Source organism: Triticum aestivum, chromosome 2D (assembly GCF_018294505.1).
Source record: "Triticum aestivum cultivar Chinese Spring chromosome 2D, IWGSC CS RefSeq v2.1, whole genome shotgun sequence".
Taxonomy (NCBI): Eukaryota; Viridiplantae; Streptophyta; class Magnoliopsida; order Poales; family Poaceae; genus Triticum; species Triticum aestivum.
The window spans coordinates 79,449,202-79,462,161 of record NC_057799.1 but is presented as its reverse complement, the minus strand read 5'-3'; positions in this window follow the sequence as shown (position 1 = coordinate 79,462,161).

Genomic DNA, 12,960 nt, shown 5'->3' with positions numbered 1-12,960 from the left:
ACATTTGTCAACCACTATTCTTGTTTCCAAAACGACGTCCATTAGGGATTGGACTTGTGTCTGGAGCACAGATATATCACTTTGTCTAGCAGGAAGATTTTGTTCAGTAGGCGATTTGGACGAGGTTACCTTGACAACCAACCCAGAATTATGCAGGAAGGTGCTTTTTGCACTGTTAGTGGAGAGATACTGACGCACTGCAGCAAGAGGTGACATTGTGCATGTGGTAGCCTCGTCACCTTCAGGTGGTTGTGGCTGTTCAATCATTTTTTCCATAGCTTCCTGAAAGTTTGAACTTGCAAATTAGTGTACCAGATAAGTTACTAATGAGACAAAAACAAGCAAAGTAGGTTACACGTTTATACATAACTTATTTTGGTGAACTACTGTAATACATTAGCATGTATTGTAGTGCCACCTACATAATAAAATCACTTTCGGAACATATGTCCATGTAGCATGCCTACTGTATTGTCTATTTCCTCACATTCGTTGAAATCTAAGGATAAAGAGACATGGTTTAAAGTAGGATGAACATAGTATGACATCATTCATATCATGGGAAAACAGATATAAAACAAACATGCTATTTTATCATTGTGTGCGCACGTGAACATAACAACTAGAATATAGATCAAGACCAAAAGAATATACTTCATCTCTTTTAAACCATGTAAGGTGAAATGGTACGTTAAGACAACTGTGTATAAAAGTGAACAGAGTAACCGACATTGGCTGCAAACCAAGTAGTTAAATGAACACATCACAGTACCAATCAGTTCAAAGGCAGGAGGAGTAAGGACTTACAACAGCGGCTTGAACTGGTGTGCTCATGCCCTTCATCTTGCTGGTGTGGCAATCCTTGAAGATTTGCACTCCATTCGGTTCAGGTTCTTTTTGGTCTGCACAGGCTTTCCTCTGTATTTGGAACAAGTCAATATAGATACGATAATATGGCACAGGAAAAAGAAGGAAGTAGCAATTATTTACAAGAGCCTTGCAGTGTGCAATATAGCTACGAGATCCTGTTGTCTGTTGGAATTTCACTTTAGAACGGTTGGTCTTGTTCTTCAAACAGTTAGCCTAGAAGAAGATACACTTGTAAGGCACATACATAAATACAAGTTCAATATGTGGCCTGATCAAATACATATAGCCTACCTGATACTTTGGATCAGACCAGTGTTTAACGAGGGCTGTCCAGTCTTCATCTGTAATATATTCCACTTGAGATGTTTGGGTGATTTCATTGTTAGCCTTGCCTTCAATGTGAGATTTTCTAAGGTGGTACCGATACTGTCGCAGAGCAGACTGAAAAACATGAGTGCATGCTTGTTTAGTTGCATCATCTTTCGGATCCAACTTGAACCTCATCTGTTGAAAAAAGAATGTGAGTCTTATTAGGAGGAAGCTAGAAAGTATGGGACAGAGCAAGACAATATTACTAATTGCGATGAATAACATTACTTACGGATAAATGGTCAAGGAAGGTGTTAAACTGGGTATTGTCCTTCTCATTCCTGTACTGGATCCACGTTGGGAGGATACGTGCATGACACCTAACGGCAACGGCTGCCTCTGATACTAACTTCGCTGACTCTGTAGCATCACGTGTCCTTATTAAACCTGCCTCAAAATGGATCTCCATTATTCCTCCTTTAGATTTTGTTAATCTGTCAAGCATTATCCCTGATGTCTGTTTCCGCTTGCGTCGTGGTGCTAGTTCAACAATGAATATGGAAAGTGTTAGTGTACATCAAACTGTGAGAGTACATATAAAGGAGCATGCAACTGCAAATTGACTCGGTCAGGTACCGTCTTGGTGTTGATGCTCATGAGGTTCATCTGATCTTGCCAAGTCTTGTTGTGTCAGCAGTGCTTCGGAAGTAGTGTTAGGTGTGAAGGCAGCTTGGGAACTGGCCAGTTCCGGAGCAGACGAACGAGTAACTCGTTGAGATGCTGGTACAGTTGAAGCGGATGCTGCAGCTGGTGGAGCAGGTGATACTGTGTTTGTAGATTTAGCCGGTGGACTTGGACCTTCTACTGCACTATAAGTACCAACAGAATCTGGACGGCAGATCCTTTTCCGTTTCACCCGACGAGTAACACCACTCCCTACTATATTATTTTCCTTGCTCTTTTTTGACTTTGCCATGTCAAGCCGTACCCACAACACAAAAGAATAAAATCGCTCTTCAGAACTCATTGATGCATGATACAGACAAGCAATACTTTGATGTAAGACAACTGTATGAGGATGGAATATGTAAGAAAAACAGGACGACATGACATATTCACAGCTACGATGTGTAAACTAAGAAGAAGGATTTTCAAGAAAATAGAAGTAATGCAAGCTAGACACCATATGAAAGATGCAACCAATATTACTCTGCCAAGTTAAAAGTGTCTTGTCATAAGTGCCAATTCGAAAAATTAGAAGCAGTACAACGTAGAAATCAATGCAAGATGCAACCACTATCAAACTGCCATGTTAAAAGTGTCCAATCATGAGTGACTGATGCGGGATAAACAATAGCAGTACTTTGATGTAAGAACATGGTATGATAGATAGATGCAGTGTATTCTAGACACAGAACGCCATGTCGTATGCACATGTATAACGTATGAACTCATTAGGTGCAATTTAATCAAAATAGAAGAAATACAGGCTAGACAACATATGCAACATGAAACCAATTGTCACACTGTCAACTTAGAGCAAGCACCTGCGATGGTGGAGTACGGGAGATGAACTCATCATGTAGACTTGGGACTTCAACTTCATTAGCAGTAGCAGTGGCAAATCTAGAGAGTCTCTGTTTGCGTTTGAGCGGAGGACCACCAACATCCCCTAACTTACTCTTTTCCTTCCTATTTTCTGATATTGCCTTATGATGTCAAAACCACAAGAAGATGAATAAAATTAGCTTTGCATAACTGGTTGATGCATGATACAGACAAACACTACTTTGATGTAATGCAAGCGTAGGATAGGAGGATGGAATATATACAAAAAGGCAGTGTTTCATATTCACACGTACGATAGGAGGATGGAATATGTATGAAAAAACAGTAAGCGGAAGGCATTTCAACAAAATTAGAAGAAATGAAAGCTAGGCACCATATGAACATGCAACCAATATCACTCTATCAGGTAAAAAGTGTCTCATCGTAAGTGCCATTTCAAGAAATTAGAAGCAGTACAAGCTAGAAGACAATGCAAGATGCAACCTACATCACAGTCCCAAGTTAAATGTGTCTTATGGGTAAGTGATCGTTGCAGGTATAAGTTGCAAGCTACGAAGATGCAATTCAACATAATCAAAAGCAATACAAACTAGACATCATACGGAAAACGCAACCACATATAACAGTTCCAAGTTAGGGCAAGCACCTGTGATGGTGGAGTAGGGGAGATGTGCTCATCATGTACACGTATGTTCTAGAAACAGGAACACGTGTCATATTCACTGGCATTATGTGTAAAGTAAGCAGACGCAATTCAACAATTAGAAGCAATACAAGCTAGACATCATACGCAACATGCAACCACATATAATAGTGCCAAGTTAGAGCAAGCACCTGTGATGGTGGAGTAGGGGAGATGTGCTCATCATGTACACGTATGTTCTAGAAACAGGAACACATGTCATATTCATATGCATTATGTGTAAAGTAAGCAGATGCAATTCAACAAATTTAGAAGCAATACAAGCTAGACATCATACGCAACATGCAACCACATATAATAGTGCCAAGTTAGAGAAAGCACCTGTGATGGTGGAGTAGGGGAGATGTGCTCATCATCTACACAGCTACGTTGACTGTCTAGCCTTGCGTTGTCTTGCGAATTTTGTTGGGAGGATGGCGGAGTAGAATCTATAGAGAACCTTTGTTTCAGTTGCTCGAAAGGACCACCATCATCCAATGCCTTGCCAATTTCCTTCAGCTTTATTGATTTTGCATTGTGAGGTCAAACCGACAAGTAAAAGGAATATAATTCGATCTTCAGAACTCATTCATGCATGATACTGACGAACACTACTCTGATGAAAGGCAAAGTCATGATACGAGGATGGAATATGTACGAAAAAATGGACAGCTTGACATATTCACACCTATGATGTGGTAACTAAGCAGAAGGCACTTCAACAAATTAGAAGCACTGCAAACTAGACACCATATGAAAGGTGCAATCAATATCACTCTGCCAAGTTAAAATTGTCTCGTCATAGGTGGCGTTCATCAAACTAGAAGCAATACATGCTAGAAATCATATTCAAGACGCAAAACAATATCACACTGCCAACTTAAAGGTGTTCCATCATAAGTGACTGATGCAGGATACACAAGAAGAGTAGTTTCATGTAAGAACATGGTGTGATAGACAGATATAGTATGTACAAAAACAGGAAAGCGTGTCATATTCACACGTATCATGTGTAAGCTCAGCAGATGCAGTTTACACTAATTAGGAGCAATACAAGCTAGACACCATATGCAACATGCAACAAGATATCACACTGCCAAGTTAGAGCAAGCACCTTGGATGGTGGAGTAGGGGAGCGGAGACTTGGACCTTATAATACACTATCAGTACAAGGAGAATCGGTACAGATGCTCCGTTTACGTTGCTGCAGAGGACCACCATCATCGCCTTCCTTACTCTTTTCCTTCCTCTTTCTTGATTTTGCCTTGTCAAGTTAAACCCACAAGAAAAAGGAATAAAATTTGCTCTTCAGAACTCATTGATGCATGATACTGACTAACACTACTTTCATGTAAGGCAGCCGCATGATAGGAGGATGGAATATGTATGAAAAACAGGACGGCGTGACATATTGACATCATGACATGTATGATGTATAAAGTGTAAACTAAGCACGAGGTGCTTGAACTTGTTAGAATCAATGCAAGCTAGAAACCATATGAAAGATGACCAATATCACTCTGCCAAATTAAAAGGGTGCCCTAACAAATGTATTTGACCAAATTAGAAGCAATACATGGCAACAGGCTAGAAATAATATGCAATATGCAACGAATAAAGGTGACTCATCGTAAGTGATTGATGCAGGATACATAAGAGAGGTAGTTTCATGTAAGAACAAGGTTAACACATAGATGTAGTGTGTACCAAAAATAGGAAGGCATGTCATATTCACAGGTATAATGTGTAAACTAAGCAGATGCAATGTACCCTAATTAGAAGCATTACAAGCTAGACACCGTATGCAACATGCAACCACATATCACACTGCGAAGTTAGAGCAAGCACCTGTGATGGTGGTGTGGGGGAATTGCGGTCATCAACTAGAGAGCTACGTTGACTATCTTCATTTAGCCTTGCTGTTTCTTGAGAATCATGTGGGGAGGATGACACTGCATTCTTTAAACGAGTGTGGCGTCTCACAGTAACCCACTTGGGTGACTGTCTCATCATAAGTGATTGACGAGGGATACAAAAGAGCATTAGTTTGATGTACGAACATGGTTAATAGACATATGTAGTATGTATCAAAAGCAGGAAGGCATGTCATTATCAAAGGTATAATGTGTAAAGTAAGCAGATGCAATTTAACCAAATTGGAAGTAATACAAGCTAGACACCATATGCAACATGCAACCACATTTGACAGCGCGAAGTTAAAGCAAGCACCTGGGATGGTTGTGTGTGGCAATTGAGATCATCAACTGCAGAGCTACGTTTACTGTCTCCAACTGCTGACACTGCATCCTTTAGAGCGCTGAAAAGCTTAGTGCTTATCTTCAAATTACACTGGAGCGCCTTCTGTCTTTTCTTTTCAGCATTCATCAACACTGCGTCAGAGTCTGAAATACCCATGTATAAAAAAACAATAGTGTGAGTATGGGTGAAGTGTGTGCACAATTGGTACAGTGTAAAGGTAGCAGATAGCAGGTAGGTGAGAAATAAATGACGGGAGACATATGATAGCTCTACAACATGCATGGCACACTAAATTACTACAGGATGCTATGAAAATAACATTCGACTGAAAGCAAATAGGTCAGCCCATTTTTTCTGCACCATCCGTTGTACAAAGAACGGGCAGATCGCCTTCATCTACCTCCAGCCAGTCAGTGTTGACGATCTTCCTCGAAACGGCAACGACCACCGGCCCAGTCCCCTGCCTGCGCCCTCCCCTCGACCTCACCGCACCGCCGTGCATGGCACCGCCCCCGGCCATCCATTCAAGCCCCGCCGACCTCCAGATCGGGCGCAAGCAGCTCCTGCGCCCCACACCCCTATGATAGACACCGATGTGCCGCTTCCCCGGCGAACAGGCGGACTAGGTGCTCCGCGCGCCTAAGCTGGTGCTGCTTCTTTTAATTGCGGTTCGACTGACCCTGAATTGAAATCCAGGTGGGCTACTGACCTCTAGCAAAGGTGAAATAGTAAAGGGAGGAAAACTTGTGCATTTAGTATCACGAAGAAGATGCAGTAAGAAGCGCTCAACTAGTTTCTTTCGTGGGATGAATACGGTGTGACCAGAGACGTAAGGTTTGCACGAATAAGGGAAGAGGAGTACCTCTTTCTGCTGGCAGTGCTGTGTCCTCCTTCTGTTTTTCCAACGATCTTCTTGTGGTTCGCTTGAAACGAGAAGTTGTGGAGGACGGTGCAGCCTTGGACGAACCCATGGCCAAGTTGTTGAGTGTGGTGCGGTGGCCATCTGTCGGCAGCGGGGAAGCAGATCCAAGACGGCGAACGACGGCGTAGCGGGAACAACTCCGGTGCGGTGGACGGTTGCGACAGTGGAGCGGCAGCAGTGAGGCATATGACGGCGTGATCGGAGTAGTTCTGGTACAATGCAGGTCGGCGTCGGCGTCGTAGAGGCAGCTCTACCTCGGCTTCAGCTGCTAAGTCCTTCAGGGCGTTGCGGTTGCGGTTGCGTTGGACGACAACGTCGGGGTACCGGCTCCGGCGTGATGGAGGAGGGCGGCGGTGGATTCGGCGCTATGGGGTGGAGGACGGAGGAGGCTGGGGTTTCGCGGCTGGTGGAGAGGGCGTTTTGGCACCCACGGAGTATGAATGGGGAAACGGAGGGAGGCGGGGAACTAAGGGGGAACAATGTTTCGGTTTGGGACGCGCTTGTTTGAAATTTGGGGAAATTTACAAACTTTGCCCCCATCTAAAATTTCGGACATATTGCGGGTTGGGGGTAGGATAGTAATCTCAGGTGTCCCAAATGTGGGCGGGATAGATTTCGGTCCAGCGCATGGGTGTTTAGGCACCCACGACGTATGAATGCCTCTCGGAGGCGGTTGAGACTGGCGTCTTGGTGAAGTTACAAACCTACCCCGGTTTAGACCTTTGGACATCGGGCCGATAGGCTACACGGGCTAGAGTCAGGACAGTAATTTCCTACCACCAAACATTAGTCTCGTCCGGTTTCGGGTGACCAGAGGCCTATTTGGCGCTTCGTTCAATATTTGGGAGCTACGATTATTTTGGAATGGAGGTGGTACATTTGAATATACATTGTACATGAGTATATATTAAAAAATATGCAACTTACCTCAGTTCATGCATGGTTCCAGATATAATCTCCTTGGTTGCAAAAAAAAGTTAGACATGCGTATGAATATATATAGCATGTTCAAATGCACAACAAAGATTGATGCCCCCTTTTACATCTGATTTACAAATGCCATTATCTCGGGTTCAAATAGATGAATGCACTTCCTATGAATTCGAATCTTCGAAACCCCCTTTATGTTGAATTCGACATGTATTCTATTTCGTAGCTAGCAATTTGGAATGTATCCATGCAAGTGACAAATGTATAAAGTGCTTCACACTAACAACATGGAGTGCACTAATTAATGTTTATATATGAATTGCAAAAGAATCCATTGCCTGTATTTCAAACCGCTCTCACTCTATGGATCGATAATATGAAATAAACACATGCACATGCTAGAATTCAATAGAGTATGGGTGTCTGATAGACCGATTTTCGTCCATACGCAATTTGCAAAATTCATGATCTCATCCAAAAATAATAATGCCATTTATATTTTAATTTAATGCGTAGAACCGCCTTTTACACGTAGATGCACTATGCCTTGGCCCGTTCTCACAAACGCGCTATATATCTCTCTATCTACCGCATAAGTGCACACACTTTATATGCATCGGCATTTCTCTTTCACACATGCTCACAATCTCTCTTGGGGTGTCGGGGAGTCTCAGGCACATGCTCTTTCTGTATCTCTCTCTCTCTCTCTCTCTTTCTGACTACTATGTACCACTCTTTTCACTAATCTCAGTTGGAAAACACTATTTCTCTCACATGCATATATACACACGCACGGTCTCTACTAGCCCTCTATACGCACACACACACACACACACACACACACACATATATATATGTGTGTGTGTGTGTGTGCTTACGTGTCTCCCGCACGCACATTATCTTTAGGCCTCTCTCGCACACATTCCCCCCCAGACACACCTCTCTCTTAGTAGTTGGCAAATATGATTCCATCATATCATTCGGTAGGATATCCCTGACTGTTAGGCTGGATGGTAATACGAGGCAAAGTTTTACCCTAGTTCGGACCCTTGTAGTTGAGGAAAAAGCCTACTCCTGGTACTGTATATTAGTGATAGGGGTGTGTACAAAGTACATGTGAATACCAGGCATTGTGCGTGTGTGTATAATATCGACGAACTAGCCCCCAAGCTTCTATAACATACTGGGGGCCTAGGGTTACAAATCATATATAGTCGGCTTATCACCAGTGGGGATAGAGTCCTCCGCGACTCTGGTAGCTAGCTTCGTGTTGTACGCCGAGTCCTCCACATGGGTCTTCGTATAACGCGTCTCGATCCAACCTATGTGGCGTAGGATGGAACCGACCCATGAATCCTCATGTTGACCCACCACAACTAGAAATGATGTGCCCACCACACCACACACGCAATCGGCCACTAAGAAAATAAGCATATACAATAGTACAATGTTATACATGAAAGTTAATTGCATGGTGCATCCAAAAATATTTGTTCTGCATTGTGAATGTTTATATATTCTCCTAAAATATTAGTCACGGGAAAGAGAAACGAAGAGCATATCTCTCCTTGTCTCCACCGGACATCCCCTCTTTCTACACCACTTTCACGTACGCACACAAACTATCTCTCGGCACTCTAAAAGTATGCATGCCCACGACACATTCACGCATGATGGTCACTGTATTTCAAGCTAAAGCACTATACGGTCACTGGAGTTCAGAATATGCTCATTACGGTCACCGTACACATTCTCGTGGTGATCATATGGTATCTAGCTCACGATACGTCTCCGTATTTTCTTGATGACACTGACGGACTTTGCATTTGATGCGTGCTCCGTATTTTGTTGACGACACTTACGGTCATTGTATTTGAAGCGAAAGCACGATATGGTCATATGCTGGCTCACTCTCTCGAAGGTGCTCACAGGGGTTGGGTGTGCATGTGTGCACTTATAGCGGTGAGTGCTTGCGTGTATATATGAGCCCTTGCGTCTGTACCGTGTTAAAAAAATACATGTCATGATTATACGGTCACTGGCTCACCCGTACAACTCCGTATTTTGTTGATGAGACAATCAATTGACCAGTCAAACGTTCCACGTGGTGCAACTAGTGTTGCACCATCGGGGCGTGTAACCGTGGGGCCCACCTGTCAGCCCGTATATGAAAGAAAGAAATGGTAGTTTGAGTCTGTACTGTGTTAATAAAACACATTTTAGGGTGATCATACGGTCACTGGCTCACCATACAGCTCCGTAATTTGCTGATGACACGATCAATTGACCAGTCAAACGGTCCACATTCAGCAGCGCACATTACCATAGGGCCCACCCGTCAGCGCATATATGAAGGACAGAAATGGTAATAAATTAGTGATCGGTGGGTACTCGAAGTCGTGAGACCTCTGGTTGGCAGTCACCGGCGGTGGGGGGGGCGTTATTGGGCGATGGGGTGGGGATCGCCGGAGAAAAAGCTCGGCGCGGGGGGGCCTAGAGGGATGGCCAGTGCGGTGGCGGACCGGCGGTGGGGAGTGGTTTCGGGGCGGGCGGGGCGGCGTCGCGGCGCGGGCCGGCCGCGGGTGGCGGGGGCCGGCGGTTCGGCCGGTGGTGGCTGGCGGCTCAGGGGGTGGAGTTTGATGATAAATTGCAGGCCCTTGATTTCGTATCCAACGGCTGGAAAATCTAATGACCAGAGATGAAAAAGTCAGTCGACTGACATGTAGCCTCACCCCGCACGTACACATGCACGCACGCAAGACACGCACGCATGCAGGCGTGCAACACTGACACGTACACATAACGAACACACACACGCATGCAGGCGTGCAACACTGATACGTACACATGCACTCACGAACACACACACGTACGCACACATGCATGCAACACTGAAACGTACCCTTGCACGCACGCAACACTCGCATGCCTGCATGCACACAGCACACGACGCAAGACACTATCACCCTTTGTTAAGGACATGGATTGTTATGGGTATTAATCAATCTTATCTGTGATAAGCAGAACATTGATGTTTGCAGCGGTCTTTATGAATCACAACGTATCGTACGGGCTATCAACATAGTAGGCTTATCTACATGAAAAGGATGACGTCACACTCAATGAACAATCGTCGGTTTATGAAATGCCCGCTTCTGACCGCCCTGGCCCACCAAAGGTTCCTCTGTTGTGCGCTGCCTGTGTTGGGTCACTGACATGCAGGCCATGTACCCAAAGAGCCCACATGTCAGTGGAAGAACGGCGCGGTGTCCTACGTCAGAGTCGAGGGCGCCATTCGCTGCACGCCCGACTGAACAAGCCTCCTTGCCGCATTCAAACGCCTCCATGAAACCCGCCCGTGTGGAAGCCGAGAAACCCACTCTGGACACACGTCCGTTCATGACCGGGCCGGCATTAAACGCAACGCCGGACGAGCTCCTCCCATCCTTCGTCTATTTAATCTCCTATTTAAACGAGGCCAAACGCCGGCCAAGAATCACACACCTCCGCCGCTCCCCTATCTCCTCCTTCACCATTTTGTCCACTCTTACAATGGCTTACGAAGAGTAATTATTCCGCACAAGCCATTTGTCTAGGTTTGTATCTCTCACACACATCCACGTAGGTGGGGGCGTGCACGAAGAGAAGAGGTGCACGCACGGCGCACGTACTCCCGTCTCTTTCCCAACCACACCTGCGCGGGTACATGGTGGAGCTCATTTCTGTACGAAATGGCAGCCCACGTGGTAATTTGACCGTGTACTGGTTGTCCACTTGGTGGAGGGAGGATCGTCTACCACGGGTGAACAAACAAATTGCGACCTGACGCGTTATGTTAAAAAAGAGGCAAACCATGTGGGGCCTGCCTTAGAGGCAAGGCTCTATACTCTGGAGTATTTTGTTGTGTCCCGTCAACTCGCAGAACGAGGAGAAGCTTTCTTAGTACGCCGTCTCCCCCGCCCACGGGCACGGTGGCTCGCAGGATGAGGTGAAGCTTGCTTACTAGTAGTAGTACTGTATGCCTTACGCCCGCTCCCTCGCCCACGCGCGCGGTGGCTTGCAGGACGAGGAGAAAATTTTACTACTCCCTCCGTTTACTCCTCGTCCCTACTACCTTGGTTAGAGAGATTATCATATTGTTTGGAATATATATGTCCTTTAGTACTCCCTCCATTTACTTATACAAGGCCACTATAAAAAAATACATTTTGCATCTATACAAGGCCACAAATAGTAATCGAGGCAAAAGTTACTACTCCCTCCTTTCCAGTTTATAGCTCAATTTCAAAATCTCTCCAACCAAGGTAGACGGCGAGTGGTCGAATTAATTTCATACTCCTAGTTTGCACAAGTAATTGGTACGCTCGTTTTTCTCAAGAAGTTATGTTTACCGAGGCATTAATTTGAACGAATGCATGAATGACCACTAAATTTCCATTGACTTCTACATGCATTGGTGAGTTTTCTCTTGACACTGCTTGCATCGGGTGATCTAATGCACCTCGAAATCCAACATGTGATGGTACTACTACTAGTAGTAGAATTGAGACTTATAAAACGGAAAAACGAATGTTTTTTAGATGAGCCCTATAAACCCTAGTGGGTACGTACTCCGTAAAATCAGATTTTCCCAAAACTAAGTCGCTCGACCTTTATTTGCTTGTTTCCCTTCCTGCCTCCTTGCCTCAAACAGACTATGCCAAACTCCCCTGCCTGCCGCGCGGGAAAAGACCCGCCCTCGCCTTTTTTAGTTCGGGTTTGTATCGATGGATCGCGCGAAGCAGCAAAAACCCAAGCCGTGTCTTGTACTCCTCCGTCGACGCTCGCTTTCATGAATTCTGTACTTCCTGTCGCTGACATGTGGGACATATAGCAACCGGGTCGACGTGTCAAGCACCAAATAACAGTGCAGAACAGCAGGGGGTACGCACCCCAGTCGTACCGCCCCAGTAGTAGTAGTAATGAGCAATGAGACGTCAAATCACAATGCCGCACCTTCCCAGACGGACGAAGCAACCATTATTTCACACTTCGGTTCGCCATCATCTCAAACCATGTAGTATTGCTTCTGCCTCAAGAGGGACACGCGCATTGCCTTGGTACATCATGACATGTGGGACCGCATGACAGGCCATGCTCCCCTGCCGATCGCTCGGTAAAATCACCTCATTTTTACTACTATACTTCCTCCATATCGGTTTACATGGCATGCACGTCGTTCTAGGTTGAGAATTTAACTGGCTATATATGTGATGAACAGTATATGTTAGAGACTACATCCGCTTAATAATCCAATGATATACTTTTTGTGACATAGTAACTCAGATTTAGAACTACGTGCACGCCCTATAAACCGAGACGTCTAAAAAAACGAGACGGAGAGGGTAGTTCAGTACGTATCTTTTTAGATCAATATAGT